The following is a 25,759-nucleotide window of genomic DNA, read 5'->3' as shown; positions in this document are numbered from 1 at the left end:
TCAAGACTATTCAGGCCAACGCCGCTACTATCTGGCAGTCACCGGCCTCCATCCCTCCGACCGCTCGAGGAGTGGAAAGGAAGTACATGGCCCCCTCGAAGGGCTATGAATACCTGCACGTTCACCCAACACCCTGCTCCCTTGTGGTCCAGTCGGTGAATGACAGGGAGCGCCACGGTCAAGAGGCCCCGGCACCCAAGTCTAAGGAGGCGAGACGGATGGACTTCCTGGGCCGCAAGGTCTATTCAGCGGGGGCGCTACAGCTCAGGGTCTCGAACCAGCAGGCCCTCCTTAGCCGCTACTCCTTTAACTCTTGGGTAGCGGCGGGAAAATTTGCAGAGCTGTTACCACAGGACGCCCGTCAGGAGTTTACCACCATCCTGGATGAGGGCAAAAAGGTAGCGAGGACCTCACTACAAGCCTCCTTAGATGCTGCAGACTCGGCCGCTCGGACCCTTGCCTCGGGGCTTACGATGCACCACATTTCCTGGCTTCAGGTCTCTGGCCTTCCGCCAGAGCTCCAGCATACTATCCAGGACCTCCCCTTCGAAGGCCAGGGCCTGTTTTCCGCTAAAACAGACCCCAGACTAAAGGACCTTAAAGACAATAGGGTCATAATACGGTCTTTGGGGATGCATACGCCTGCGACACAGCGCAGGCCATTCCGGCAGCAGAATCAACAACAGCAGCGTCGGCCGTATCCTCAGTTCCGTCCGCGGCAGGACCTCACTAGGCGCCGCGGCAGGAACAACCGACGCAGACAGTCGGGTGGCCAAACGGGGCAAAACCAAGGCTCCGCCAAGGCCCCTCCTGGACCCAAGCCTTCATTTTGAAGGTGCGCCCGAGGGCGCAGTACCAGTTTCCCCTCCGGATCTTTCCCCACAGTTTTCCATCCGTCTTTCATTTTTCCTCCTGGCGTGGACCCAAATAACATCGGACTGTTGGGTCTTGCGTACTGTGCAGGCTGGTTATCGCCTGCAGTTTTCATCGCCCCCCCCCCCCCACCATCCTTGTCCCTCTTCAGGGACCCCTCTCACGAGCAATTCCTCCGTCAGGAGGTGCAGACGCTCCTCGTCAAGGGAGCCATAGAGGAGGTTCCAGAGAGCGAGAAGGGCAAGGGGTTTTATTCCCGCTACTTTCTAATCCCCAAGTCCAAGGGGGGCCTCAGGCCTATCCTCGACCTGCGGGAACTCAACAAGTATATGGTAAAGTTGAAATTCCGTATGGTATCCCTTGGAACCATCATTCCATCCCTGGATCCTGGAGACTGGTACGCTGCCCTTGACATGCAGGACGCTTACTTCCATATCGCCATATTCCCCCAGCACAGGCGTTTCCTCTGCATTGTGGTCAACCGCCAACATTATCAATTTGCGGTCCTCCTGTTTGGCCTCTCTACGGCCCCCAGGGTGTTCACGAAATGCATGGCAGTTGTCGTTGCACACCTTCGGCGCAGCCGCATTCACGTGTTCCCCTACCTCGACGACTGGCTGATCCGGGGCACATCGGAGCTGCAGGTCTGCGACCACGTCCGCAGGATCAGCAGCCCCTTTGCTGCCCTAGGCCTCGTGATCAACGTGGACAAGTCTACTCTGCTCCCCACGCAGAGGATAGAGTTCATCGGGGCCGTTCTGGACTCTACTCTAGCCACAGCCTTGCTACCCTTGCCCAGGTTCCAGTCGCTGTCGGCCATCATTCTGCGCTTGCAGACGGCCCCGCTGACCTCTCTAAGAACATGTCTGGCCCTCCTGGGACATATGGCGGCCTGTACGTTCGTGACAGCGTATGCCCGACTCCGCATGAGGCCTCTTCAATCTTGGCTCATCGCGCAGTACCGGCCGGCCAGACATTCGTTGGACACAGTTGTCACCGTTCCCCAAAGGGTACTGGACTCTCTTCGGTGGTGGCTGGACCAGTCCGTAGTCTGTGCGGGGCTTCCGTTTCATCCGCCCCAGCCCTTGGCATCCCTGACTACGGACGCTTCAGATCTGGGCTGGAGGGCACACTGCGGCGCCCGAAGAACTCAGGGCCTGTGGACCCCTCAGGAGCTGGACCTCCACATCAACATACAGGAGTTGAGATCGGTCCGTCTTGCTTGTCAAGCGTTCGTCCATCACCTTCAAGGTCGTTGTGTTGCGGTGTTCACCGACAACACGACGACCATGTTCTACATCAACAAGCAGGGCGGCACCAGGTCCTCTCCCCTATGTCTCGAGGCGATGCGTCTCTGGGAGTTTTGTATAGCCCATGCCGTTCACCTTTCTGCCTCCTATCTCCCGGGAGTACGAAACACTCTAGCGGATCGACTGAGCAGGTCCTTCCGCTCACACGAGTGGTCCCTCCATCCAGACGTCACCCTCTCACTCTTCCAGAGGTGGGGTCGTCCCCGGATGGACCTCTTCGCGTCCAGGGAGAACAGGAAATGTCGAACATTCTGCTCCTTTCAGGGTCGGGAGCCCGGGTCTATAGCGGATGCCTTCCTGATCCCATGGGCGACCCATCTGTTTTACGCGTTCTCTCCCGTTCCGCCGATACACAGGGTCCTCCTCAAGGTGCGCAGAGACAGAGCTCGTGTGATTCTCATAGCTCCAGCGTGGGCCAGACAACATTGGTACCCCATGTTGCTGGACCTCTCAGTAGCCAACCCAGTTGCCTTGCCCCTACATCCGGACCTGATCACCCAGGACCACGGCAGGCTCTGTCACCCAGACATTCCGTCTCTGCACCTTACGGCATGGCTCCTGCGTGGTTGACAGGCTCCGAGTTACGCTGCTCTACCCCGGTTCGGGAGGTTCTCCTGGGCAGTAGAAAGCCTTCCACCAGGGCTACTTACTCGGCTAAGTGGAAGCGTTTCTCCTGTTGGTGTTCGAAGAAAGGTCTTCTCCCTATGGAGATTCCCATCACCACTATTCTAGACTACATCTGGTCCCTCAAGGCCCAGGGTCTGGCGTTGTCGTCCCTTCGGGTCCACCTAGCAGCTATCTCCGCGTTTCATCCTGGAGGGGATGGATGTTCCGTCTTCTCCCATCCTATGGTGGCGAGATTCCTGAAGGGACTGGAACGTCTCTATCCACAGATCCGCCCTCCTGCCCCTTCATGGGATCTCAGCCTGGTCCTAACTCGGCTCATGGGTCCTCCATTTGAGCCGTTAGCTACTTGCTCCCTGCTCTATCTCTCATGGAAGACCGCCTTCCTAGTGGCCATCATCTCAGCTAGACGGGTGTCAGAACTACGGGCCCTCACAGTAGATCCCCCGTATACGGTCTTCCATAAAGACAAGGTGCAGCTGAGACCACACCCTGCCTTTCTTCCCAAGGTGGTCTCAGCTTTCCACATTAACCAGGAGATCTTCCTCCCCGTCTTTTTCCCAAAGCCCCATTCGTCCCGTAGGGAGCAACAGCTCCACTCGCTAGATGTCCGTCGGGCGCTAGCATTTTATGTGGACAGGACCAAACCATTCCGCAAGTCCCCCCAGTTATTCGTGGCGGTAGTGGACCGGGTCAAGGGGCTACCGATTTCCTCGCAGAGGATATCTTCCTGGGTTACCTCCTGTATCAGGACCTGTTATGACCTGGCCCACGTTCCGACGGGCCATGTGACTGCTCACTCCACCAGAGCACAGGCGTCATCGCTGGCTTTCCTTGCCCGCGTGCCGATCCAAGAGATTTGTAGGACGGCAACCTGGTCATCGGTCCACACATTCGCTTCCCATTACGCCCTGGTTCAGCAGTCCAGAGATGATGCGGCCTTTGGCTCTGCAGTGCTCCAGGCCATGACTTCTCACTCCGACCCCACCGCCTAGGTAAGGCTTGGGATTCACCTACCTGGAATGGATATGAGCAATCACTCGAAGAAGAAAAGACGGTTACTCACCTTGTAACTGGTGTTCTTCGAGATGTGTTTCTCATATCCATTCCACACCCACCCTCCTTCCCCACTGTCGGAGTAGCCGGCAAGAAGGAACTGAGGAGCGGGCGGGCCGGCAGGGGTATATATCAAGTGCCATAGTGGCGCTACTCGAGGGGGCGACCTGCCGGCCCACTGGAGTTGCTAGGGTAAAAAAGTTTCCGGCAAACGTGCACGCGCGGCGCGCACACCTACCTGGAATAGATATGAGCAACACATCTTGAAGAACACCAGTTACAAGGTGAGTAACCGTCTTTTCTACTTAATACTCACTATTCTGAATATACAAGAGACTGTAGCAGGGAGAATGGCAAGAAACCTGGTTGCACGTCTAGTCCCTTTCAGGACCCAGAGAGAACAAAGCAAAACCCAAAAAACCACAAACAAAGGCTTTCTTCCACCCTCCCTTCTTGTTTCCTGATTGGTCCTCTGGTCAGGTGTTTTTGGTTCCCAGTTTGTTAACCCTTTACAGGTAAAAGAGACATTAACCCTTAACTATCTGTTTATGACAGAGGTACATGCTAATTCCTCAGTGCCTCAGCCCAGGGTTGTTTTCTTTATCATATCTGCTACTGCTTAGCTTTGAGTTCAGCTTTGTTCTCTTAGAATGTAAATTTGAACAAGGAGTGATCCACTGGAACATATTTTCTACTTTGTCTTGGATCTGCAGCATTGCAGTATAACAGCTTATTGCAAAAGGCTTCTCACAAGCTGAGTGGAAGCATCTGGGCAAAATAGAATGGGCCAGAACCTCAGCTAGCATAAATTGATATAGATCCATTGATTGCAGTTAATACCCACTGAGGATCTGGCCCAGTTGGTTTACACTAACTGAGGATCTGGCCCAATATGTTTTTGTGCAATTGTGGAAATCCTGTTAATCTGTTAGATGTACAGTGTTATTGTAGCTGTGTTGGTCCCAGGATATTAGCGAGACAAGGTGGGTGAAGTAATATCTTTTACTGGACCAACTTCTGCTGGTGACAGAGACACGCTTTTGAGCTACACAGAGCTCTTCTTGAGGTATTACCTCACCCACCTTGTCTCTCTAATATCTCTTAGACTAGCTGTTCTGCAGAAAAACAAGAAGAGAATGAGTGTGGCTAACTCAATCCTATTTATCAGTCACAAAATTCCACACCTGACTCAAAGTTTTCTCTCTCGCTTTGACTCAAAGCAACTTTTGTTGTAAGTTTCTGGTGTGCAAAGAGCACAGCTGACCGTCATGCTGACCAATATGATCTCATTGTTTCCTTGTATTCCCTCATCTGCATCAATTGGTCTCCAGTTATATACTCAGATTGTTAGATGTTTGGGCCAGAGTCAGTCTCTCTTCATTCTGTTTGTACAACGCCTACCACACTTGGGTCTGCGACAGAGGCTCCCAGAATCTCCGGTAATACAAAGAATAATTCTTTGTTATTACTATTATTTATCTGACACCCTCGTGCTTATTTTGGCTCTCCATGTGCACAAAGAAATGAACTGATACCCCTCCAAAACTTTAGTCAAAGTTAAGCAAGACATAACCATGAATCATTCAGTCTTGTTCAGGAGAAAAAGGCAGGATTTCCTGGTAATTAATTCAGACCTTGGTGGAGCTGTTTGAGCTTTAATTCATGATTTGTTTTATTACTTTTAGTAGCAGTAATATCATTGTAAGCTATGACTAGACAAGCTTCCCTCAGTCGAATAGTAAGTAATTAGTTCATAAAACTTAATTACCCTCAGACAGAAATTAATAAAATGAACCATCAATATTAGTAACATTTCAAATGCACATTAGACCAAAGGTTTTACTGGCATTAAATATTTGTATTAGAGTAGCACCTAAAGGCGCCCACAGAGATCAGAGCCTGTACATACACATAGTGAGAGACAGCCAGGGCCTATGCCAATGAATTTATCCCATAAAGACACAAGATAAGCAAAGGAAATCGCTCACTCTTACAGATGAGGAATGGAGGCACAGAGTGATTCATTGAGACTTGTCCAGGATCGCAGACATCATTTGTGGTGGAGCTGGAAACAGAACCCAGATCTCCTGAGTCTGAGTTTATTTCCTTAACCTTATGACTATATATAACACTGCTTAAAGCATAAATCCATATTTAGGCACTGTGGCGGAGTGAGACTCACCAACGCGGCGCCTCCTACTGGTTGTCCAGGGAATTAGCTCTTTTTCAGCTTCTGGAGCGCCCTCTGCCGGCTGATGCCTCACCTGCCGTGGGCCCCCATGTCCCTCTTGGACCCCCAGTGCCCTTGTATACTAGGGTTCTGCCCCCAGCAGTAACCTCTCCATCTCTGGGTCTGCCCCCCCCCAGGGCAGCCCCCAACCCCTTATACCCACCTTGCCTTAGTGGCTACTGTCAGTCTCCATTTAGCCCGCACTCATTGGGGCAGACTGCAGTCTGTAAACCACTCATCACTGGCCAGGGGGGTTGGACCAGCTGCCTCTGCCTATCCCTGGGCTGCCCCTCTGCAGCCTTAGTACCCTTTTGTGGGCCCTTACCTTGGCCTGCAGCCTGGGGCTTTGCTAGGATGGAGCTCCCCAGCTCCCATTGCCCTTCCCAGCACTGCTTCACCCTAGGCACCCTCAGCTTCCCAGTCAGCCAGGTCTTCTCTCTCTAGGAAGCTAGAGAGAGTGTGTCTCTTTGCTTCTGGCCCTCAGCCCTCTTATAGGGCCAGCTATTGGGGGCCTGATTGGGGGCGTGGCTGCTTCCCCCAATCAGCCTGGCTTTTCTCCGCCACAGCCCTCTCTAGGGCTGCTTTAACCCCCTCAGGGCAGGCGTGGGGTGGCCACCCCGCTACAGGCACCTAAATAAATCATCTGTCTGGGTAACTATCGAGGTGACTTTGATGGTGATTGTGGATCTCTTAGCAATATTAAACTTCTGAACGTAACATCTTAAGACTGTGAAAAGTATACTTTATAAACAGAAAATATGGCTTGTCTTTGCTTTTCTTATGTTACTTTCTTAGCTGCCTACCAGCCTGGTCACTGATGAATGCATAGGTACGAAGCCCAACTCTGGGCACAGATGCTGGCTCTGTGCTCCCTTTCTCCCTCATTACCGGCCTGATCCATTTTCCATTGCAGCTGTCCATTGACTTCAGTAGGCTTTGGCTCAGGACCTCAGGACAGCATGTTTCCTATATTCTAACTAGTCTTTGATAACTCAGGGCAAGTCTACGCTACAAAATTAAGTTGATCTAAGTTACATTGACGTACAGCCACCGAAGTAATTGAATCAGTTTTATACGTCCACAGTACGCTCCTTGTGTCTGTGGTGTACATCCTCACCAGGAACACTTGCACCGATTTAACTGCCAATGTGGGGCATTGTGGGATGGTTTCTGAAAGGCAGAAACAGTCAATGTAAGCAACACAGTGTCTACACTGACGCTGCATCGACCTAACTACATTGACTTAAGCACTAGGCCTCTCACAGAAGTGGAGTTATTAAGTCGATATAGTGAGCAAGTTACATCAGTGGAAGCTACATTTTAGTGCAGATGGTTACAGAGTTAGGTCAACAAAAGCTGCCTTATGTTGACCTAATCTGTAGTGTAGATCAGGCCTCAGCAGCAACAAATCAAAATACAAAAATAGATCTTAGTCAAAACATGATCTTAGGTCTGATCTACACTAAAAAGTTAGGTCGATGCAAAACAGCGTAGGTTGACCTAACTATGGAAGTGTCTACACATATATTTTTCTCCAGCCCACATAATGCCCCACTCTGCCAACTTAATAACTCCAACTCCACGAGCAGCATGGAGTCAAGGTCGATGTAGTTAGGTCAATGCAGTGTCAACATAGACACTGCATTGCTTGCGTCGACTGTTACTGGCTTTCAAGAGCTGTCCTGCAATGCCCCACCTGACAATACAATCAATACAAGCTGTCCTGGTGAAGAAGGGCACCGCCAACATAAGGAGCAAAGTGTAGACACACACAAACCATGGAATTACTGTGGTGGCTGTATGCCAATATAAGTTAGGTCAACTTAATTTTGTAGTGTAGACATGGCCATATTCACATTTTAAGAAAACACATGAAGTTTAAAGTTTAATGCGCAAGAGTTTAAGGAAAAAAATGTGTTTGTTTATTATCTTGCAGTCATCACTTCTAACCCAGTTAAAACACTTTGTTTTTGCTTCATATATTAGTTTGCAACCTGAAGCAAATGTTTACACTTGAGCTACATGATGCTGTGCCCATCTAGAGAATTTAATGGAAGTGAATGACATGTTTTTCACCATAACAATGCAAATAGTGCTACTAAAGTGAAATGGTATCTCCTGAGAAATCTTCCCTTCGTCCCTCCACAGTGGCCCTTTCTGCCTGATCCACTTTCCATTGAAGCTAATTGCTAACTTCACTGGGGTTTGGATCAGTTCCTCAGTCAGTGTGTATCCTGCATTTGAGCGTTTGGTAACTGAAAAGATGCCAGTGTGGAGATCATGCAGTTTGCAGTATAATAATATTGGTGGATGTTTCCGTGGGAGAGTTGGATTTTTGAAGTTATTCTCAGACAAGAGCCGGAATTATTTGACAGCCTTTTAACAGCAGTAGGCGAGGAGGTTAAGCTGTAAAAGGTCAACTGCACAAGGAGAGAGGGATTTTGCTGAGCATTCCTTCTCACCTTGCTTAGCAGATGTTTTATATGAGACTGATTCATTTGCTCTCTATAGAGCAAACTAGGTAACATTCAGTAGCAGGCACTTTCAGCTCTAATTCTTTTTCTCTGCTGTTGCACATACATGCTTTTGTGAGGAGACCACTCTGTTCTACCAAAATAACACTTTACACACCAGGCTGCAGGCTGGGAACTTGCTCCTTTATTCAACTGCATCACAACAGAGAGAGTGGGGCAACTCCAACTTACCAAACAGAAAGTAATGGAGGGGTGGCGCATGACTCCATCCATTTGTCTCTTGTTCAATCCAAGTACAAACTCCATTTTTATCTCCTAAGAACAAGGACAGAAGTTTAAGAAACCAAAACCTCTGATGTGCATTCAGGAGATCATAATGGAGAAGACAAGCAGAGTGTGTGCATGTGGTCCTCCTCCATGAACTGGTTGTGAAGGCAGGAGCTGAGCATCATGACCCATAAATGGTCTAGTTAGAGGTTGAAGAAGTAAAAGGTAACGACACAAATGCAAGTAACTCCAGGACAAGAGTCCCAATACAAACAAGGCCCAAATTCATCCTCAGGTTTGATTTTATTTAGAGTCCCCATACCTCACCGTGTGGATGCTCTGTTAGTGTCTTTACCTGTCTTCATGGGACTTGCCAGACTGGATCAGGCTAGTGGACCAGCCAATCCAGTCTCCTGTCCCTGACAGTGGCCAGCAGTAGGTGCTTTAGATGAAGATATAAGAAACCACAAAGTGGACAATAACCTGCCCAGAGGGGAAGCTGCTTCCCAGCACCACCAGAAGCTCATGCTCTGAAGCAAGTAGATTTATATCCACCGTCTTTTATTATCCTATGCAATGCAACTGTGGCTGTTATCCATATCAAGGTCTAATCCTTTTTGAATCCTAGTGAGCTCTTGGCCTTGGTAATGTCTTGTGACCATGACTTCCACTCCTTAATGGCATTACGTAAAGAGAAAATGTCCCCTTTTATCAGTTTAAGTTGTTGTCTTTCAGTTTCAATTATGTCCCTGTGACAGGGTGCTGGGCAGGGACTCCTGATCCAGCCCTCTGTCACGCCAGCTCCAATGAAGGGCATTAGACTGGTGCTGCCTAGAGAAACCTGTGCCTGATTGGAAAAGGGGAAACAGCTGCCTGCCTAATTAGCCTGGGGCCGCATAAGAGCCTCAGGGGACGGACACCAAGGAGGGGCATACAGAAAGGGGAAGACAGAGAGTGGAAGGAGAGTGGTAGCTCTTCCTTCCTGGCTGCAGGACTGAGAAGCCCTTAAGGCTGAAACTCCCTCAACCATATGTGGTGAGAAGGTGGCGGGATTGTGCACTGTAAATAAACTGCACTGGTGATTGCTGAGCCTGAAGGTCTGAGTGGTTTTTGGAGCAGAGCAGAGGCAGGAGCAAAGGGGGCCTGCTATGCCCTATGACAGTCCCTTGTTCCTATAGTGTGAGAAGGAGGAAACAGGAGCTCCCTATCCACCTTGTCAATACCACTCTTTATTTTCTCTGTCCCTACTGTGCTCCCTTAGCTTGGCTAAGTGATAGAGTCTCAAGCATCCCAGCCCCTCCTTCTCATGCAAATCCCTTCGTGCCTCTGATCCTTTTCATTGTCTATTTCTGAACCCATCTTAATTCCACTCTGTCTTTAGGCTGAGATGTTCAAAGTAACCTGTAGATGCCCACTTCCCATTAATTCACTTTTGAAAATCTCAGCCACAAACTTTAAAGCAGGCTGCAGCTGGCTTATTAGTGCCCAGTTTATGCTCAGCTATCCATGGAGGATCATGTAACAGAGTTTATTCTTGTAGCCATGACCATATTTGGATTTCCTATGACCCCTTTCCAGATTATACATACAGTCGGCATGCAGCTGCACTGTTTCTGGAGGCCTCAGACCAGTGCTTTTTCACTTTGTTATCTCCAGCCACAAGCCAGCCCCTGACAGTCTCGCTTTGCTGGGAAAAAACCCAACCATTTCCAGTTACACCAACCCAGCAGCTTTTTTCTACAGGCTGGTATTGGGCTGCAAATCCGAACTATCCCATTGTCCCTCATATTTCAGCCTGTGTCTGATGGATTAATTATGGCCAGGTGTGCCATGAGTCAGACAAATCTGCTCCATGCCTACAGGGGAAAACCCTGCTTTTAGCATTACCTCTATCTTCCACCTTTTATAGCTGGGGATCAAATGCTCTTTTGACATGATATGTTCAGCATATATCTCCCAGTATTCTGTTCCTAATAGCCTGCTAAGAGACATGCCTGAACTAAGCATGCTTATGTCTATGTCTAGGGAGACGTCCAATGCAATGTATTACACACACTCAAAGAATTGGCAGGGGCAGTCGAAATAAGATGGGGCTGATGTCACCCTCTCCAAAAGTTGTGTGATCATCATTTTATTTTTCTAGAGGTTAAAGCCTTGGAAATAAGGGTAGGACTGCAGAGACCAGGTAGTAAAGTGCCCCCACCCCTTCCCAATTATCATTGGAGTGAAGGTCCATCACATGACATTTGCAAGCCATAAAAATTTTATTAAGATGATGTTAAGAAAAAGTGAACAGTACAGAGTTTAGGCATAGAAGTTTCTGGTTAAAAAGGAATAACATACAGATTATCGAGGGTGCAAAATTTGGTTTAAGATCGGGTGGCATAAGGAATACATAATCTGCAATATCCCTGATTGGAGGTAAAAGGTTGATGGGTCAGTACAGACATTGAGATATGAGGGTATGAAGTTCATAAAGTGGCTATGTTCGGGTGTGGAGTATAATGAGTGGATATGATGATGAGGATGGATTGACCCTCATTTGGTGAGATTTACATCTTCACCTTTTCTGTGTTTTCCAGGTCAGGATGCTAAAACGCAAGCCTTTGCTTTGTGCTTGACGGTTACAAAATGAGTAGCATTAAATCATCTTCAATCTCCCTTTTCCCATGGATGCAAGACAGGGCACAGATGCCTCAGGGCCTGCAAGAGAGAAGTGTCTGGCTGGATCTCAACCCAGAGATGACAGAAGTGATGGTGAGTAAAAGGGGAAAACGCTGTGAGGAGCTACCTAACCTCCTGACATGACATCCACAGGAAACATGTGCCCTTCAGTTGCAGCCTTGGGACTTTGCTAGATTCAGTTCTTCATTAACCAGGTGCCAATGGTAAGAAACCTTATCTTCCTGCTACACGTTATCTAGGGGCCATGTCTCTCTCAGACAAGGACTTAACAGCCCTGATCCAAACATTTCTCACTTTGAGACAGGGCTACTATGACTCCCTCTACCCACAGCTGGAAGTTAAGACCATTCAAAGTCCTACACAGGGTGGCTAATGAAGTGGATTAGTCCCTGGGAGCACTTGTGGCTGTGCTCTCCATTGGCACTGGGTCAAATTGAAAGGCCTGACACTACTCCCTCCCATACCACTTCTCCCTCTGGAACACACAATGAGCATGCTCAGCACAGAAATATTCAGTGCACAGGGTGAAACTTTAGAGAGACAGACTCAAAGGTTTCTCTGTAGGCTGTAGAGAACCCTGATGAAACGGGATCAGGATGAATCTAATCTGATCAGCTTCCCAGCCCAGTGCAAGCCCCACATGTTTTTTCAGAAGGTACTCAGAATAACTAGTACTGTCGAGAACACATTGCCAGGTAACTGGGGAGTGAGCAATGAAGCCCCAGGGCAGCAAAAGCATTGTCTCTGTAGGGGTCATTGACAATAAATCACTTGATTTTTGTACTGTTGTATTTGGTGCACAGTTATGGTGTCTGGTGCTCTACCGATTCAATAGGAGCATATAGCGAGGTAATTGAATTGGTATAAATGAACGGGGAAGGGTGCTGTGGAATGGAGGCCTCCAAAACAAAGCGAGAAGGTGTTTTTGGCCGTCCTGGAAAATTGTGGGTGAAAGCACCAAGAGTGGCAGTAGCTGGGGCCAATGGGGAGATTGTAGATAGAAGCAAACCTATTGTGAAGAGAATGCTAGGGCTGTTGGACTGGATCCCGGTGAGAAGGAGGTGTATGTAGAGAGGAGAGTGCTGAAAGACGACTGGGATTGGAAGAGAATTTTGATTAGCGAGGAGGGAAGGATGGAGCATGGCTGTTTGAAGCAGAAATCTTGGGAAATTTGTCAGGCAGCTAGTGAGTAAAATATGCATATCTCAGTGCTGGATGCCTGACAGATCGCTACCAACCCCTCCTGCAGAGGGGTTGATTCCAAAACTGACCATGAACCTGAATGGGCCTTCTCTGCTTGCTAGACTTTTGCGTATTGAAACCACTGAGAGAGTGAGTTTATTTCAACATCCCTTGTAACCTGCAAGGACAGCAGATGGCAATTTACTTGCAGAATATCACACCAGGTCAGTTAATGTCATGATATCGTTCCCAGATATTTTCCCATGCACTAGGAATGTGTTTAACAGGTAAAAGCAAGAGCTGGCAGGAGTCACAAAACAAACAAAAAAACCCCTTTGCTCTGCTCATAGGATTCCAAGTCAGATTCCAAGCTCCTTTGATTCAAAGCTCCCAGGGGCTTTGTAAACACATGAATGCTAACTTAGTTGCCTCCCCTTCCAAGGTGTGAAATGTTAATGCCGGCTTTCTCTGTGAGAGGTGTGGGATAGCTTTAGCTGAAGGGAGAGGGCTCTGAAAGTGTTTTAGTGAATTATTTGCAGTCTCAGGAGTGTCAAGGCCATGGAATGTCCGCAAAACCCTCAGCATATAAACCTCTGAGTGCCGAATGTTCCTTTAAAGGGATCTTTTAGTGCCATGCCTGGAGCCTCTCATCAGAAGATACAGAGGCCCCTTGAAATAAAGGCCAGAACAGAGCCCTGTCGGTGGAGAAAAATAGGCCTTTAATTTAGGGCCAGATTGTGGCCTAAGGCCCAATCAGCCCTAAGCATGGGCTGGTGCCTAAGCTGCACTGACCTAGGAGACACCGATGGCCTCTCTGAGGCACAATTCCATCCCTGCTGTCTACTTGCTACAGGCCATTACTAACAATAAATGCTAAGGGAACCCACTGGTCAGTGTATGTTACATGTCCCACTTTGTGCCCTACTCACAGAGGATGAAAGTCTGTTAGCTCAAGCTGTAGAGACTCATTGCTTTTAATTGTGGAGGTCTCTGGTTCAGTCTCTGCATCGGTCAAGATGGCGGCCATCACACTGTCACTCCCTATTGCACAGCTCAGCTACTCTGGCTCGTGAGTGTAGGAGTGAAGCCAAGGGTCTACGCTTCCCCCGCCCACCTGCACAAGTGGGGAGGAAGAAGGTATGTAGCCCCACATTCCTGGCTGTCAGCACTGGGTTGTCTATATACGGCATAAAGGGGGGTTTACACCCTGAAGGGCTCAAAGACCAAGCAGAATCTAGCCGTTAATTCTGATCTATGCTGTGATATCACTCCTGAGCAATACAAACACAATCAGATGCAACACAATGTGATCCTCTCAAGCAGCGTGTGGAGTTGTGCATGGTACAAAGACTGATTTTTTTGGATTGTTTGGCTCAAAAGAATCACTCTCATACCTCAATCCAGAGAAAATGTGCTGGGCTTCCTGGAGCAGTATTTCAGCACCCTCCAGGGAAAGCTGGGTAGGAAAGTCTGTCGACAAGTGTGAACGCTGATTTTTTTTCTTTTTCCTGTGAAGGAATGGGCCCTTCAACAAGGCCCTAAGTAGGATGGGAAGAACTGGGGAGAGGGCTTTTTTTCAAGGTCTGTCAACTGGGCTCATTGTGTGGCCTGTGGACTTCTGCTGCTGTTGCCATGTCAGATGCCATCAGCTCACCCCAACTGTCTAAGCAATGCATTACAATGATAGCTGTGCTTTGGGGCTGTAAGATAGGACCTGATCCAATGCTCACTGAAGGCAATTGAAAGATGTCCACTTGTGTGGATCAAGCCATCTTCTGGTTCTAATAAATCTTACTATAGGGCCAGATTCTGGATGCAATGGGTGCAGAAGCTGAGGAGAGTATAGCGTGCAAGTTACAAGCATTTTAGGGAGTGCAGGCCCTGCTCCTTGCTATTGTCCCAGCAGGCACTAGAAACCTGAAAGGGACTAGCAAGTGTGGAGTATATTCCAGCCCCTCCCCTGCACCACCATACAGTCACTGAGGGGACTACACACTGCACCCTCTCTGAGGAGGATGCGGCTGCCACTCTGCATGCAGGAGCCCCATGGGAGCATTGGTTGCATCAGCTAGAATTTCTCCTCGTGAGTCTGGCTCTGTGTACCTACTCCACATCCCTTCCACCACATCTCTGGCTGCCAAAGTGAGAAATTAGCCTGGGAAGCACGGTCCAGTGCCAGCTTGGGACTTGACTTCACTTCTCTGCTCTGTCCCAGATTTCTTGTGTTACCTTGAGCATTTAGACACAGTCCCTCCAAGTATTTAGGTGTTTAACTCTCATTGAAGTCAAAGATAGTTAGGTGCCTAAATACCTTGTGAGGAGCTGGGCCGTAGTGTCTGTAGCTCAGTTACCCAATCTGATAATGTGGATAATAGAACTCCCATACCTCCTAGGAATGCTGGGAGGACAAACACTTTAGAGTGTGAAGCGCTCAGATACTGCTATATTGGTGGCCACATGAGATAGATATTGTCATGTACACAATACCAAAGGTGTACATGACGCTGCAGAAAGATCCCTGCTCCAAGATCCAAATTAGACACATCCTCAGCCATGTTGTCAATAAACAAGGGGTGAGAGGGAGGGAATATGGCAAGTCTGTCACTGGGATTTGTAAGCCTGTCTTGGCAGGGCCTGCTTCTTCAACCATGCTGTCCAGGAACAAGCACACACTGAGTTTGACAACCAGAATTTGGCCCACTCTTTGGAACAAAGACCAGGAAGGGGACTAGCCATTTTTGCTGAATTTCACTTGTTGCCCACAACATTCAAATCGCAAGGGGAGCAAGAAGAGCAAAATACCTGAGGCTTACTGTGGTTAGGGTTAGGGTTAGGCTTACTGTGGTTCCTCTGTATTTCTGTAGCTTTCATTTGACCCCATTCTGACCCCACGTAAAAGAATGTTGATCCAAAAAATAATGGCATATTTGTGTCATCTTTGCCTAGATCGGTTTTCATAGTTAGGTAAAGCCTATGGGACTGACACTGAAAAAGAAGTCATGAATTTAAATGGTCTGGCTGGTTTGGAGAGAACTAGAATAGAGGGTCGTTCCCTTTACACGAATACACTCGTTACTGTAATATATCTATGAGGAGGAGACGACAGAGACTAATGTTTACCATAGGAATGTTGGTCTGGGTAAACAAGATTTTATCAAGGAACATATGCAACAAACAAAAGGAGAAGTTCTAAATGTCAGCAGTGAAACTTTGTTTGACCCATGGAACTCAGGGTTGCTGTATGGTTAGCAGTGTAATAACTGTTTATTCTGCGATAGCTGATGGCAGGGCCGGCGCTACCATTTAGGCAGCCTAGGCAATCGCCTAGGGTGCCAGAATAATTGGTGGGTGCCATTTTGCCGGAGGGAGCGGCAGGCGGCTCCGATGGAACTGCCGCAGTGGTGCCTGCGGAGGGTCCGCTGGTCCGCAGCTCCGGTGGAGCTGCCACAGTCGTGCCTGCGGATGGTCGGCTGCTCGTTTGGCTCCAGTGGACCGCCCGCAGGCATGACTGCAGCAGCTCCACCGGAGCCGCGGAGCACCAGACCCTCAGCAGGCACCACTGCGGCAGCTCCACCGGAGCCGCGGGACCAGCACGCGGGGCGGCGAAATTGCTGTGCGCCTAGGGTGCTCAAACTCCTAGCGCCGGTCCTGGCTGATGGTGAAGTCATCTGCAGGACTCCTAGAATAACAAGGCAAGGCAGAGCCATCCAAAGGGTTCTGAAGCATTTCAGGGGAGCCAGGTTGGCTAAAACAACTGATAACCTGAACTCAAACTGACCCCAAACCATAGCTTTTCTTAGTGGCTCTGAAGATGTAGGTAACTCTTTTTTTTTCCCCATTATTTTTCATGTTTAAGTTCCTATTGACATGTCCTCCAAGACCTTCAGTGCATATCAAAATCAGATACACTATAAAATCCATCATACTCTGAATTTTCAGATTTCATCTGAGACTGGAAATGCCAAAACACCATGGCAAATCCTGGTTGGGATGAAGGCAGAAATACCATACCACAGGAATAATATCTCTGTCCTGGCCAAAACCAGAAAGTCCCAGAAATCTCACACTCTGCTTGTCCTCAAGAGATTTGCTACCCAAATTTGTTCATTGTGGAAGTGTAGAAAGTCCCCCTGAATTTTTGCTAGGCGTCCAAACGTCTGAGTGCTAACTGAACCCAAACTCTGATCTGTATGAGATGCACTCAACAGTGTTTCCTGCGACTCTGTAAAATAATATTCTGTGATGTTTAGACATCATTGGCCCAAGGCTAAGTTAAGAGTAGGCTAAACCTTTGGTGATGTAAATTGGTATAGCTCTACTGAAGTCAATGGAACTACTCCCAAAGAACTTTCCTTCTGTAAATTGGCATAAATCCACCAATATGTATATATTTATGCCCATCTGGCCTCATATTCCCTTTCTTTTGTGGTTTTATATCTCCTTAGCAAAACCAATGTACAGTATGTCTACTTCTAGGAAAAGTTCTAATTCACAAAGAATGATTTGTGGTAGAGATACCATGTTTTTCTCTAAGATATTAGTGGAAGGATACAAAGACAAGCAAAAATAAAGGTCAAAGATAAATACTCAGCCATATTAACTACTCCTGTTATCCCTCAAGCTGCACAAAAGAAAAACCCAGGGTTCTGCAGAAAGTGGTGTGACAGTTCATCAGTTAACAACCTGTTCCTTTGTGTCTGTATTAAACAAACGCAGTCAACATGGTGTCAGGGACATTGTTGTGTTGGAGGTACTGTGTTTCAGAGGACACGTCAAACCAAATTTCAGTTAATTATGGCCCTTAAAGATTCCAAGGAACCGTTCACCATGGTAGGGCTAGGTAGAGTCAGACCTCTGAGTGCCATTTACAAAGCTAAGGAATGGAAATGAATTTGTAGGAGGAAAATTGTGTTTTCTCAATCGCGCTTCTTATGTGATTAGTTAAAACATTGATGCTAGAAGAGAGCTGAATGACCAGCCCTCTCTTAGCAACACCAATATTTTGTTTCCCCTGTACATAGCAATCACTTCATGTTTATTCTTCTGTAATTACATCTTGCAGACAATGATGTCATTTGTAATGAAATAAGAGCAGAAGATAGACAAGAGAAAATTAGTCTTAAGCATTGCAATTCTTGAAGGAAATCATGTATAGCTCTCCCATTGCAATGCAATTACTACCTGATCCAAAGAGACTGCCACTGATTTCACTGGGCTTTGGATCAGGTCTTTATTTCTTCTGAGATACATTTGGATTCCAGCAGTGCATGCTACTATGATTACTCAGTTTTTATTTAAGATTGAATGGATCATGCTGGGGTGAGGGACAGATGGTGGGGTAGATGGGGAAGGTCTGGAGGCTTATTTAAGAACACCTCTGTTTTTTTGGCATCAGAATCACAGGCAAGGAACAAACTTGGAACATATGGGATGATAGACTCACGAAGTTCCAAAGTCAAGTGGTTTTGGGTGGAGATTCTTGTAAAACAGCAGTTGAGAATTCCTTTTAAAATCTTGCATATTTTTCTATTTCTGTCAAGAAGAATGTTCAAGTTCAGGCTTGTTGTACGTATTTAGAGAGACAGAAATAGGTGTAATCCCAAATTCTGGGAATCCTAACACAACTTAACTGCATCGTGAAACCTCCTCTCTTTTGGGGCTGTTTTCCCCCCAGCATAAAATAATGACACATTGGCAAACACAGTACATCTCCCCAGCAAACAACACAACCTCTCCAGCTTTCAGTCCCTCCTCACAATGCCTGAGAGAAAACCTGGGCCTTGCAGCTTTCCCTGAAGTTGGACCGATCTGGGCTCTGGCAAGCAAGCCTAGGGCAGTGAATTCCCGGCCGAGGACCCTTCATGGAGAATGCCCTGATATCAGCTTTCTTCCTGTTGTACTGAGCATGCTCTGTCATGAGTGACTCCATTGAACTCTGCTGTGGCAGAATGGCATGGGAGGCACAGGAGTGGTTGGGGTGGTGGTGGTGTGTCTGTGGTGATCAGGTCCCGGCACCATTAGGTGGAAGTGGAAAGGTCACAATTGCCACAGGTGTGTGCCCAAATATACTCCCCCAGCAAAGGATGTGAGTCTGCTTTATTGAAGGCACCCCAAAGTTCTTCCATCCATCCTGCATTGCAACCAGAGAACTCTACCCCCTGACAGGTCTAGCCTTATTCTGCCAGTTCTCCCAGCCCATGTACTTTATGAGCCTCTTATGCCCGGGCACTTCCCACGCTTACATGCCCCAATTTCCCTCCATTCTCCTTATGATTCTCTCATTTCCACAGGCTATCAGTGACCCCAAAGGAACCTCTCCGGCCAGTCCTCTCACCCCCATAAGCAACCAGAGCGATATCCAAAAGAGGAACAACTTCCAGTGGGTTAAGTGTGGCTGTTATCAAAGGGTTAGCAAAGGCTGTGCCATTAATGCAAAGCCCTACATTGAAGGGCATGGCTGCTGCACCCACTCTTCTAGGGATGCCCCATGGGTTCAGGTCAGCTCCCAGTATGGGAGGGGTGATGTTCAGTGATCACCCAGTGTGTAAAACATCTGCAAGAGCTCTGCTTTATTCTGTCTGTGTCATGGTATAAACCCCCACTCTGAACCTTACAGTCCAAAAGATGGGGTACCAGCATGAATTCCTCTAAGCTCAATTACCAGCTTAGTATTTGTAGCGCTGCCACCAACCAGGAATTCCAGTGCCTGGTACACTCTGGTCCCCTCCCAAAACCTTGCCCAGGGACCCCCAAGACCCAGACCCTCTGGATCTTAACACAAGGAAAGTAAACCCTTTCCCTCACCGTTGCCTCTCCCAAGCTTCCCCTCCCTGGGTTACCCTGGAAGATCACTGTGATTCAAACTCCTTGAATCTTAAAACAGAGAGGAAAATTCACCTTCCCCCTCCTTCTCTCTCCCCCTCCCAGACTCTCCCTGAGAGAGAAAGTAATTCTAACACAGAGAGAAAATTAACCTTCCTCTCCCCCTTCCCTCCTTTCTCCTCACCAATTCCCTGGTGGATCCAGACCCAGTCCCCTGGGGTCTCACCAGAATAAAAAAAACAATCAGGTTCTTAAACAAGAAAAGCTTTTAATTAAAGAAAGAAAAAACAGTAAAAATTATCTTTGTAAATTTCAGATGGAATATGTTACAGGGTCTTTCAGCTATAAACACTGGGAATACCCTCCCAGCCTAAGTATACAAGTACAAATTAAAATCCTTTCAGCAAAATACAAATTTGAACTCCTTCCAGCCAAATACACATTTGCAAATAAAGAAAACAAACATAAGCCTAACTCACCTTATCTACCTAGTACTTACTCTTCTGAACATATAAGAGACTGTATCAGAGAGATTGGAGAGAAACCTGGTTGCACGTCTGGTCACTCTCAGAACCCAGAGAGAACAACAACCAAAAACTAACAGCACATCCAAAGCTTCCCTCCCTCATGATTTGAAAGTATCCTGTCCCCTGATTGGTCCTCTGGTCAGGTGACAGCCAGGCTCACTGGACATGTTAACCCTTTACAGGCAAAAGAGACATGAAGTACTCCTGTTCTGTTAACCCTTAACTATATGTTTATGACAGTCTGGTTCCAGCTGGCTGTGCAGAACAAGCGCTGGTGGCTGGTGGGAAGGTCTGAATTGGCACTTGACAGTCAGGAATTGTTCTGATTCAGCAAGCCGAAGCCGCCCGTGGAGTTGCAGGCTCATGTTTTAAAGGCCCTGATCCAAAGCATTAACATCAGTGGGCTTGGGATCAGGTCACGAATGAATTCAAGCAACGTTTCTCAGTCACAGATTGATTGGACCTTTCCTGTGTAGTAAACAGGGCCGACTTTATGCCGATTCCTCTGATTCCCGAGAATCAGGCCCTGCACCGAAGAGGCCCCGTGCCTGCGCCAAAGGGGGCCCTACTCTGGGAGTCTTCGGCGGCATTTTGGTGGCCGGGGGGGTCCGCTCCGGGGATCTTCAGCAGCGGGGCGTCCTTCGGTGCCACAGAAGACCCAGAGCGGACCCCCCGCTGCCGAAGTGCCGCCGAAGCCCCAGACCACGGCCGAGTATTCCAGTCGGGCCTCAAAGGTCATAAAGCTGATATTAAAAGTCAACCTGTGGAACTCTTTGCCAGAGCATGTTGTGAAGGCCAAGACTATAACAGGGTTAAAAAAAAGAACTAGGTAAGTTCATGGAGGATAGCTCCATCAGTGGCTATTAGCCAGGATGGGCAGGGATGGTGTCCTAGCCTCTGTTTGCCAGAAGCTGGGAATAGGCGACAGCGGATGGATCAATTGATGATTACATATTCTGTTCTTTCTCTCTGGGGCACCTGACATAGGCCACTGTCGGAAGACGAGATACTGGGCGAGATAGACCTTTGGTCTGACCCAGCATGGCCGTCTTATGTTCTAACAAATACATCTGTTTAAGTCTTTTACTTATTTTTAAAATTAAAATAAAGTGCAGTGATCATTTAAAAAAAATTAAAGCCGCATTCTCTCCCAGAGTTGAGGTCTCCCAAGTGCCTTACAATATCAGGAAGACCTTGAGAAATTATTTCCTGGAGGCGTCACTTTTGCTGATGTATCCTTAGTGCTATGATGCCTACAAAACATGACCACCTGACACCAGCGAGGCAGGAGGCCAGCCCTGACTATGCTCCTTGGGCAAAGAGATGCTTGTTTCACTGTTGCCACCATCTTCTCCACCTCTCCCCTTTTACCTTCACTGTTAGGTTATGTCCTCCACTCTTTTGTAACCTAGGCCATAATCCTGCCATTTGTGCCCACTGATGTTAGTGGGGCTGCACAAAGGTGCCGATGTCTAACCACACGAACTGTCTTTTTGATATGCGCTGTACAAGCAAACCCTTACCACCATGAGGTCCCAATCCCTGATTTGGGACCCTTAGGTTCTGCCTTAACACAAACAATGACATTGTGCCAGGAAAGTAGATAATCCACCAAAGCTCCCTTCCCTGAATGATTGAATTCCCTAGGTCCAGTTTTGTCCCTGGCTGAACCTCAGCATCTGAGTCTGGAGAGCCAGGAGAACAGAAGAGCCAGAAGTAGGATTGAACCACAAGGGCTATGGCTGAGGAGAAAGTTAAAAGTCCAGGCTGGATTGGCACCTGAGAAATCAACTGCCCCTTGAACTAAAAGATAAACAGGGCCAGGTCTGAGAGCTTTCAGATATATCCTTCAACCACAGCATTAAGTTCATGGCCAGACATGTGCCATCTGCTTGCACAGCAAATACATGATCAAACAAACTGGAGGGATATTTTGAAGCAGAGGAAAACTATAATGCCTACACTGTTTTTTAATTGTGTACTGACATCATTAGCAACACTGTGGTCAAGGCAGTCTCCTCACCTGTATACCAAGAGCCTATGGTCAGAGAATCCAACGAGCAGGATGTGAAATGTCTCAGATATAAAAGAAGATGGGAGAAGTTTCGCTTTTTTAAAATTGTTTTTCGACAAAGGTGAAAAAGTTGTTCACTTTCACTGGTTCAGTTTTCCTTCTTATTTGGCTTCATACCAACATCAGTGCGTGGGTAATGGACGGGAGCAGGGAGGAGAAGTTCAAAGGGTAAATTCCACTGGCTGTAACACATTTTCATTGGTTGACTAACCCTCATGATCAGCAGGAAAATTTGCAGTGGGTGTCTCTATACAAAACACTGCTAAACAAGTAACATTTGTTTTTGTTTTCCCCTTTGTTTCACTGCCAGAAAACAAGACAAGATACTTTCCCACCCATTAAAACCATTGCTATAGCTAATGGTTATTTTATAAAAGGAAACCATGGAACTTCACAGAAGCAGAGTAAAAGCCCAAGTCCTAGTTATTTGAGATGGTGAGGAATTTTTCAGTGAAACCCCTTTTTGGTTGGAGAATGCCAATTTGTCAAAACAGAACCTTTTCACAGGAAAGGATCTGCTGGAATTTTTTTTTTTTAAGTTGTCAAGTTTTGTTTCAACATTTACTATTTTTCTGGTTCAAAAATACAGTTTTGAAATTTAAACTACTACTACTACTACTACTAATAATAAAAAGAAAATAAATTAAAATGTTGTGATCTGAACCAAAAAATTTCTGGAATTGTGGTTTTCAAAGATCCTCCCCACCCCCCAAACTGAGGATGAGAGTTCTGTTTCAACTTTTTTGTGGGATGGGAAAAACAGTTTTCTGTGTATATTGCTCTATGCCTAATTCTATGCAAATATACATATTGCATTTTTCTTCTGTCATAATGTAACCAGAATGGCCAGCTTCTAATGTGTTCCTTTTAACTTACCACCTTGCATTAGTGTAGTACAACACTTGGAATTATTTCATGCAAAGTTTAGGGCATGATGCAAAAATTAACACTCATCGGCTTGATGAAATATCGGCATAAAACATCTGAATGAATTCATTTTCAGCATTCGTTCTCAATAACACACTCAGCAGAATTTTCCAGCAGGAAACAACACAGACTTTTATTACACTAAATTTTACAGGACAAATTCTCAGCTGATGTAGATTGCTGTAGCTCCATTGAAGTTCAAGGAACAATGTTGGCTTACACCAGCTAAGGATCTGATCCTTACACTTATCATACCATATGGTGAAAGTATTCATGCAAAAATCCAAACCCTCTAGTTCTGTTTATGCACTAGCAAATCCCTCCCCCAGTGCATAACCGTTTAACAAAATTCATACAAGTATTCTCTAACTCCTGGACATTGGGGTCAGGATCAGGTGGCCAGTTTTGTCAATGGAAGCAATTGGGCCCTGAGCCCCGCCTACTTCTAAAATCTGCAATATGCGTGTGGCAAACTGCATACACACAACTAGGTCAATTAAACAACTGAAGGAGGAAAGTGAAGGATGAGTGCTTTACTGCTGCACTTTGAAGGGCTCTGACTTAGAATTTGGGCCAGCCACCCAAGGTCAGTAGGTGTAGGAGGGTGTGTGCATATTAACCTTTAAATAGATTCCCTGCAGGATGTGGTAGTGCAGACAACCCTGTTCTATAGTGTAGAAACATGGCTGTTCAAGAGCTGAACAGAGGAAACTAAACAGTTTTCAGTGTCAAAAGTTATGGTGTGTTCTTAACCTCCATTGATTTTTGTTGCAAATGAAGAGATGCTGAGACGATCCCGGCCAGTTGCAGTCTTGCACCAGTTGTGAACAAGAGAACTGCAGTGGTGGGGTCACATCCAGCATGCGGAAGAAGGTCTGCTTTCACAGAAGTTTCACAGGACTGAGGTCAAAGGAAGTAGAGCATGAGGCTGATCATGAATGAGGTTGGAAGATGCAATTTTGAGGTATTTAAGCTGCCCAAATCGTTCTATACTGACCCTGCTGAAAGAAGAAGACTAGCAAGGGATTGTTCAAGATGGAAGCTCATTCTAAGCACCACCATCACTATATCATAGACATGTGAACCTGCTGCAGCTGCAGGATTGCTGGGGAGACAGTTGGTGGAGCATCACCATATCCCTGGATCTGCATGCCACATGCCCCATCCTATGTTTGGCCTATTTCTTTCTTACATGTGGACTTGAATGTGCATGTATGAAGGGGCCATAGCATGGAGCTGGCACCCCCTCCTCCATGGAAATGGGAGGATGATTTGGTCCAAACCCAAGGATCTGCCTTTAATCTACTCTGACACTCCCTGGTACATAGCACAAAGACTCATAGACTTTAAGGTCAGAAGGGGCCATTATGATAATCTAGTCTGACCTCCTGCACAATGCAGGCCACAGAATCTCACCCACCCACTCCTGTATCAAACCTGTTTCTGAGCCATTGAAGTCCTCAGATCATGGTTTAAAGACTTCCAGGTGCAGAGAATCTTCCCGCAAATGACCCATGCTCCACACTGCAGAAGAAGACGAAAAAACCTCAGGGGCTCTGCCAATCTGCCCTGGAGGAAAATTCCTTCCCAACCCCAAATATGGCAATCAGCTAAACCCTGAGCATGTGGGCAAGTCTCACCAGCCAGACACTCAGGAAAGAATTCTTTGTAGTAACTCAGATCCCACCCCATCTAACATCCCATCACAAGCCATTGGGCATATTTACCGCTAGTAGTCAAAGACAAATTAATTGCCAAAATTAGGCTATCCCATTATACCATCCCCTGACCAGAGTCTGGAAGGGTAAGTGTGGTTTAGATCCTTCTGCAGCTAAAGAATATACCATTTAAATCCCTAGAGCAGTGGTGGGCAAACACTGAGGGTCTCCACCCACAGGTGAAAGGTTGGCAGGGACACGGGGACGGTATTAAGGTTCATGTTGGAATCTTAACTAAATTTCCAGCTTTTAAAAGCCCCCCCCCTTTATAATACATTAATAGTACAGTATTCAAGGGCAATTTATATTTAGTCCAAAATCTTTGCAGACTAATGGTTCAAACCTCTTCCCATTCAAGTCAATAGCAAAAGTACCATTGACATCAACAGTTCCAGCATCAGCCCGTACACTGTTAGCCCTGGTAGTAGAAGCTGTTACTCTGATAGGACTAAGTCCTCTAAGGTTACGCCTACACTACGGGATTACTCCGATTTTACATAAACTGGTTTTATAAAACAGATTGTATAAAATCGAGTGCACGTGGCCACACTAAGCACATTAATTCGGCGGTGTGCGTCCATAGTCCAAGGCTAGCGTTGATTTCCGGAGCGTTGCACTGTGGGTAGCTATTCTGTAGCTATCCCATAGTTCCCACAGTCTCCCCCGGCCCTTGGAATTCTGGGTTGAGATCCCAGTGCCTGATGGGGCAAAAATCATTGTCACGGGTGGTTCTGGGTAAATGTCATCACTCATTCCTTCCTCCAGGAAAATAACGGCAGACAATCATTTCGCACCCTTTTTCACTGGATCGCCCTGGCAGACACCATAGCATGGCAACCATGGAGCCAGTTCAGCTTTTTTTTTTACTGTCACCGTATGTGTACTGGATGCCGCTAACAGAGGCGTTACTGCAGCGCTACACAGCAGCATTTGTTTGCTTTTGCATGATAGCAGAGATGGTTATCAGTCATTCTGTACCATCTGCTGCCA

The sequence above is a fragment of the Gopherus evgoodei genome, chromosome 11, assembly GCF_007399415.2.
Source record: "Gopherus evgoodei ecotype Sinaloan lineage chromosome 11, rGopEvg1_v1.p, whole genome shotgun sequence".
In the NCBI taxonomy this organism is placed as follows: Eukaryota; Metazoa; Chordata; order Testudines; family Testudinidae; genus Gopherus; species Gopherus evgoodei.
Note: the sequence above shows the minus strand (reverse complement) of the source record.